This window comes from Priapulus caudatus, unplaced genomic scaffold, assembly GCF_000485595.1.
Source record: "Priapulus caudatus unplaced genomic scaffold, Priapulus_caudatus-5.0.1 Scaffold1244, whole genome shotgun sequence".
NCBI classification, from domain to species: domain Eukaryota; kingdom Metazoa; phylum Priapulida; class Priapulimorpha; order Priapulimorphida; family Priapulidae; genus Priapulus; species Priapulus caudatus.
The window spans coordinates 11,981-19,902 of NW_014578305.1; the positions used below are offsets into that span (position 1 = coordinate 11,981).

Genomic DNA, 7,922 nt, shown 5'->3' on the forward strand with positions numbered 1-7,922 from the left:
TCATATCATGCATGTATCATGCAGGTATCTGCGCGACTATTATATTTGTCAATCCACCCCCCTAAATCCGCCACTGATGTAATGTCCGCGGGTGGGCTGCAGCCAGTGGTTCACTGTAGAAACCTATCTCTGGTGCCATAGTAGTGTTTTCCTCGCCTGAGTCTAGAATTTGTCAACGGTGAGTCGACTGCCCAGGAATGCTCTGATGAATCGAAGGCAAATCTCCTCATATACGTATATGAGAAGGCTGAATGCATGTGGTATGTAGACAAGGCTGAATATAGAGACCGGGACAAGAGGCAGAAAGCTATAAAAGAAATTGTGAGTGTGCTTGAATGGCCGAGTGCAGCGATGTATATGGTGTACATGTACATGGATATGGTGTCTGGCATCTGCGCTGATGTCTTTGATGACAGATAGATTTGTTCTCATACATATTCTGATTTCTGCAACATAAATAGACAGAACTGTCAGATGCCTTTTAATAGGCTTCACAAAACTCTCACAATTGCCATGCCTGGCGCGAATTTATGCATGCAATAATGCCTATAGATATCCATCGCTCCACACGTACGCTCGCGGTCGAGTCTGACCGCTCGCTCGAGTTGCCAACTCGCAGTCGTCAGTGTAAACGCGCTGCACAGTTCATAGATCGGTTGATAGCGCGTTGGGAAGTTGGTATAATTCGGCAATTCGCCAACTCAAAGTTGGCAGTGTAAACCCAGCTTTACATGATGTTTGGAAGGAAGTAAAAAAAATTAAATCAGGAAAATATTAATTCTAGTGCTTATAACTGACAGAAGCTAGCATTAGTGTAACTCAGAGAAACCGCCCGTGAGGTTTTAGCACTTCCCTATAGATCAAAACCTTATAGGTTGATCCTCACGACAAATCACTTTAGACACTTTTCACTTTGAATAATTTGTATTACATGATCTGATATTGCTAATGCCTAATGGTGAAGACTTCAATATTAAATTTAGTGACAGATCATGACTCATCAGACAGATCAGTCATCATGACAGATCAGACAGATGACTCATGTGCAGGTCAACTGTCTTAGCCCCCCTGGCAACTGTCTTAGTCTCTGTGACATTAGTCTAGACGTACATCATTATCCCAGCAGAGATAATAGGCCTAGAGTAACCCGCTTGAGAGGTGAACAGTAAAACAATTCAGTGGCAATGTTTGTTAACTAGATCTAGATCTATACACTCATTTTCACTACAGCGATTTGAGTGTATTCAGCATTGGACCACATAACACATACATTCGGCGAATGTCTGCAATGATTATTAACCTACTGACACTGTACTTGTAACCCGACCAGGAAGGTCGGTGGATCGAATCCCATCCGTTTTCTAATTATTTTCCTGTTTTCTGTATTTTTCTATTTTTATCCGTTTAACAATTTTTTTCCAATTAACGCAAATATTTATATAATTTATTTACAACATTTTAATAACAACAATTAATTTTTACAACAATTAAAAATTAATTTTTTAATATATTTTTTTAAATAGGGTTTGGGTTAGGGTTACGGTTAGGGTTAGGGTCACAATGTAGTGAATACACCATAAAACAGGAGTTTGAGGCACGTGATTTGTATCAATCAATGGCAGCGCTCACTAGAACCATATGTTCTTGATTGACCTAGGAAAAAAAATCACGCCTGCGGGCAGCGGTGGATATATGTTTCTATGACACGGACTGATCGCGTGATGTCAGTGTACGTCAGTGTGACGTCAGTGGCTATCCACCACCATAGACCAATCACGCACGCACATCCATGTATGCATATATAGCACATCCATAATGCATTAAAGAAATACCGCTGAATAGCCTCGCTCGTACGCCGACGGCCGTTACTAATGAGGTCGTTGGTTCGAATCCCATGTGTTTATTTTTTATTTTATTTTATTTTTTTATCTTTATCAATTTAACTATTTTTTCCCAATTAACACAAATATTTACATGATTTATTTACAATTTTACATTATTTTTTTTTAAATTAATTAAATTTATTAGTGTTAATTAAATTTAATTAGGGTTAGGGTTAGGGTAGGGTCCCAGGTTAGGGTTAGGGTTAGGGTTAGGGTTAGGGTTTTTGCATCATTCTTTGATATACGGAAAGTCTGATGCGGAAGTTGATATGCGTAGTATGGAATATGTGTAGGGTTAAGGTTAGGGTTTTTGCATCATTCTTTGATATACGGAAAGTCTGATGCATGCGCAACCACCAGCACCATCAGCAGGCTGTATGCGTACATCACTGATCTCTATAATAAAATCGACATTATTATAGAGATCAGTGGCGTACATGCATTCGACATCGGAGATAGCCGAGTTCGTGCGTGACGTACACTGACGTCACGCGATCAGTCGGTGTCATGGAAACATATGCCCACCGCGGGGAGCGCTGCATATTGCTTGCCAACATACAGGCCATTGATATATATAAACACGTATTGATAATAAATTGATAATAATTGATAATAAAATAATTGATATAACACGTGTATTGATATGATTTCTATGATACAGGCAATATGGCGGCCATTTTAAATGTGTGATCGGTCTGATGCAATGTACACACATACACTGGCAACCCTATTTTAATCGTTGAACTATGATGATGCATCTATACTGATAAATAAATAAATAAATATATATATATATATACATATATATGTGTGCGCGCGCGCGTGTGTGTGCGTGTGTGCGTGCGGCATGCGTGTGTACGTGTGCGTGTGCGTTTGCGTACACCAATATGTGCGGGTGTATACTCATTTACGACGTGCCGACTTATACTTACAGAATGCGCATCTTGGCACGACACGTATATTTGCGTCGCCGAGACGAGCAAAAAAGTGACGTGCAGGCAAGGTCTCATCGTCGACATGATCATTGAAATCGGTCACATTAAACGTGTTGTATCAGAACAAGATCATATCGAGGCATTGTGTTTAGAAACGCACGACTCTTCCACCGAAATAAATATTCAGAACTGTACGTTTGATCCGCTACCAGCCGCCGAGTTGTCAGCGCAGCGCAGCGCCTGCATCAATAAGAGTCGCTGCTTCGTAAACTACGCTCTGCGTCCATCGACTGATACTTGCCCGTTCCAGCATGCGCACGTAATCTGAAAATGCGGTAAGTGTAGAATGTGCACGTGTGCCCGTAGGCACAGGCGCACGCATAGGCGCGAGCACACGCACAAACAAGTGCACGTGCACGCTAACCCGCGCGCCCATCCACAGGCGCGTATGCGCATTCTGCTTCGTACCACATTGTTGGTTCTCAAAATGCTGCCATGCAGTGTATCTAGGATTTATAACTGTCCTATTTTATTAGAAATCTGACATATTAACCCAACTAGTCACTTTTTCAAATAGTTACTGCCACCGTTAACGCCGTCATCGGCCATTTATTATTTATATTTGATCATCGCACATTTAGCTCAACTAATTATGAAATACGCCCCTATCGGCTATTTCCTCTTTCTGCGCACTAACTGCTCTGTTATGTTTCGACCCAGTGAGAACCCTTTTTTAGCCGTTGACCATTGTTTCGAATAATTTCATTTGCAAAACAATTAAACGTAATTTTTACTAGGATTGCATCCCTTAATTACTATCATTGGATATTAATATAATACTACACATGAGCGCCGACGATTTATTAAAGTCGTTCCTAATATCTGCGCGTGATTACAATGTTAGTAATTATTATTATTATTATTATTATTATTATTATTAATAATAATATTATTATTATTACTATTATTATTATTTACTGTGAAAGCAGCTGCGTGGCCTGGGGTTGATGAAACGGAGATAGGCACCGCCCATAGGCACATAGGCACGGGAAGGGATTTAACTTTTTTAAAGATATTATTATAACTATTATTATTTGCAATCCGTTTCTCATCACTTCAACATTTCTCGCTGGAATACGTTGTCAGGTGGCGACGCGATGTATGACGTCACGATGTACGGCAGCGTGAGACAATATGCCGCGTTCGAAAAGAAAACACTGACGGAATTGTACGTGATGTCCGTATGTTTCTGGATGCGTTTACCTGTGGCCGACAACAACTTCACGGTGGTCGTATCGTATATGCTGGAGGATAGAAAGAACCTTCTAAACTTGGCAGTGCATCAAGGAAATATCGTAACAATGAATACGGCGAATTCCTTCAGAGGCGCACTGTAAGTGACTTTCTTTGCAGTGAATTAGGGGAATGACTTCACGTGCCTTCTCCGACTAAAAAAATTATGCGTTTCTTATTTATTATGAATCATTGGACGATTTTATTTTAGTAAATAGACCCACTTGGATTATAGAAGATATCTAATTACTTAATTATCTTTGAGATGATATCTTTGAGATGCGATTACAGCGCCACTCCGGTGAGAGACGGAAACTGGCACCATGTCTGCACCGTCTGGCGAGCAGCACTCGGCAGGGCTTCTATCTACATCGACGGAACGTACCTCTATCACCATGAAGGGCGTACGACTCCGATTATGCCCGGTGGCGTTTACGTGATTGGACAAGAACAGGATACACGCGGAGGCGGTTTTGTTGCCACACAGGCCTACGTAGGAGACCTCACAGGTCTAAACGTATACAGTAGAACTTTATCGAGAAAGGAAATAGTACGTCGTAGCAAATCATCATGCCACAACGATGACGGCGACATCATACGGTGGAGCGAGGTACTACATGCGCTTCAGGGAGATCCGCTGATCAACAGATGTCGCCTCTGTCCAGGTGGGTAACGCCAAGGAGCTAAATATAACTGTTATATTTAGCTCCTTGGGTAACGCCACTGTAATAACTCCTAGCAGAACAGAAGAGAACAGAGTAGTCAAACATTTAAGACAGCGGCAGTTACAGAGGGGCGTTACATGAAATAAAATAGAGAAGAAAACAAATTAATATAGATGAGCCGCAATCACTACACGAAAATTGATTATTTTTGAAGGATTATTGAATATAGGTAGGATATAATACGACAGGCAAAACCACAAAGATGTACCTGAGTAGACAGATCCTCTTTGTGATCTCGATATCAAACAAAATTACATGTTATATTTCAAGGATACTCCTTATCACCTCTTACTATTCTGTGTATTATTAGCCCTCTTTAGTAGTAACTCTACCTGAACAACACCCAGACTGTGGACACGACACTAAAGTTGAAACGACATGTTTTACTTGAATGACATAAAGATTTAACGATAATACAAACAGCAATATATAAGACAGATATAAACAATATTACAAGAATTTGAGTAACCGAAAATATAAAAATACATCAAAATAACATCAATAAAGAACAATTAAAGACGGAATCCAACATGCAGAAATGAGAGAGAAACTTAAAGAATATTAGGGTATAGAAGAGTAAAACTTATGCAATATGCATATAAAAGGAATATTTATTATCATTGGAAGGGATTCTGTAGTAATGTCATTCATATACTTGGGCTGAGAGGGTCTATGTCCCCCAGGGTACTATCGGAGGGTACCTTGGGTACGGTTCGATATATCGGAACGTACTCTGGTACTATCTAATATGCCGGACCGTACCTCGCCTACTCCACTAACGAGTCTAGGGAGTCGCCTACGCCTACTCCCTAACCCTAACCCTAACCCTAACCATATCAGATAGTTACCAGGGTACGTTCTGATATATCGAACCGTACCCAGGATACCCTCCGATAGTACCCTGGGGGACATAGACCCTATGAGCTATACTTGGAGCTTGGTTGATTTCACGTGCACTGTCGATGAAATTTAACTAGTATATTCGACACTTATAATAATAATAATAATAATAATAATAATCGTAAGAACAAATCTGCATCATCAAGAGATAAAAACTACCCTCATTATGGCGATAATCATGGTCATAACCCATTCTTGAAGTGCACAAGCTGCTTATCAATAGATAAGTCCAAGCTCGCACACTAATCTGTCAAATGCGTAATTATCTGCCTTACTTCTTTCAGACAATTCAGCTGCTTACGACATGGTATACAGCGAGTCTACGGAGGTTACGGACATATTTACGACCTCGCACAAACTAACGTTCCCAGCCTTACATGAGATATCTATCTGTGTGTGGATACTTACCACCGAACCGTATATGACTGGCAATGATGCGTTTCTAATGTATCGGTCTAGAAAAATAGGCCGCCATATAGTTCTAGGCCTTGGAAATCACAGTGTGAAGGTCAAGATGTGGCAAGAAAGGTACGCTGATATATGCACTGAATGTCACTGCACACGGAAAGCTTATCGTTGGAGATGTAACAGCCATATCTATCTATTTATCTATCTAGCTATCTATCTATATATAAATATATATATATATATATATATATATATGTGTGTGTGTGTGTGTGTGTGTGTGTGTGTGTGTGTGTGTGTGTGTGTGTGTGTGTGTGTGTGTGCGCGCGCGCGCGTGTGTGTGTGTGTGTGTGTGTGTGTGTGTGTGTGTGTGTACGGACGGACGAACGAACGGACGGACGGACGGGCAGACAGAGAGAAAGAAAAGAGACAGACAAACAGACAGACAGATTAAAGACCTATAAAAACCGTGTAAAACTATAAAAAAAATTTACGTTAAAAGTAATGTTACTTCCTATCTATACCTCTTCTGATTACGGAGATATATCTTCCAATTTCAAACATGGTTTTAGTCTTTCGTCTAGTATAGGCCTAGTATTGCATCAAGCATACCCACGCAGTGGAATGAAACATCGTTACAAATAACGCAAAAACTGAAACGGTGCTTGCTGTTCGAAGCTATATCCCCAAATTAGGCCTAAGAGACGGTATAGATCGGAAGTAAGGAGCGAGTTCATGTTTGGATTATTTAATATAGACTTTCATGTTCAGTTACAAATCTTAGCTAAACTAAAGCAGTCAAAGATTTAAATTTCACGTTTCGAGCGAGTCGACTCATACTTCCCTCTGTGTTATGTAGTCTTGATAAAATTATTAGCCAAAACGTGTCGTCATCGTAAAGTTAGCTTTGCTGCAAATAGTTACTTTGTAGAAGCTTTTTAATCTAAACCAAAGTTTTTTTGCCGTGTCGAGGATATCAGATGTATGCGGTGTCTACGTTGCAAGAGGCTGAGCGAATAGTTCTTCGGAACTAAAAAAGACTAAAAATGTTTGGATATCAAATACGGATATAGTTAAGATTACAATTTCGTAATCTTCCTTGGTTGGCTCATGTTAGTCTAACACCCTAATACCTTGATTCATATATGTTCTTAGCAAAGGAATAGACGAGATGGACTTTACCTCGTTGAAAGAAAATATTCAAGATGGCGGCTGGCATCATCTCTGTGTGACGTGGACATCGACTGTGGGCAAGCTGGTGCTGTACGTCGGAGGCGAGCCGGTGAACAGTAGCTACGACTTCGCCGTCGGCGCCACGATTCCCGCTGGAAAAATGTTGCATCTTGGTTACTCACAAATAAAACATCGAACGAAATTCACAGGAAGACTTTCTCAGCTGCACGTGTTCGGGAGAGTGTTGCGACACGACGAGGTGCGCGCCGTCATGTACGAATGCTCGATTTGCGGCGACGTCCTCAGCTGGAGCGCTGTTCAATACGGAGGGATGTTTGGTCGCGTGGAGCGAGCGGGAGAGCGACAACTCTGCGCACCGTCTCGTAAGTGGATGCGGCGTGTGGTGCCATTCAGGTGCCATTCTAAACAAATCTATCAAACCGCGAACACACGCGTACAAACACACACATACGCGCGAGCGCTCGTACACGCACCTACGCACACACACACGCTTAAGGCCGCCGCACACCAGCCGATTTTTACAAACGATGAAGCGATGAAGCGATGAAGCGATGAAACGATGTAGGTGTGCGCGTTCATTTGTAGAC

General features: G+C 41.2%; 1 long non-coding RNA gene across 1 annotated transcript in view; it reads right to left on the reverse strand.

Annotated features, from left to right (window-relative positions):
- Positions 1 to 6,873: 6,873 nt before the first annotated feature.
- The window catches only part of LOC106815946, a 12,096-nt gene continuing 11,047 nt past the window's right edge, over positions 6,874 to 7,922 (reverse strand). Inside the window, exons 2-3 of the long non-coding RNA XR_001394814.1 lie at positions 7,324 to 7,466; positions 6,874 to 7,171 (exon numbers count right to left, since the gene is read on the reverse strand). This is a non-coding gene — a long non-coding RNA (uncharacterized LOC106815946). The remainder of the gene's footprint in view (positions 7,172 to 7,323; positions 7,467 to 7,922) is intronic.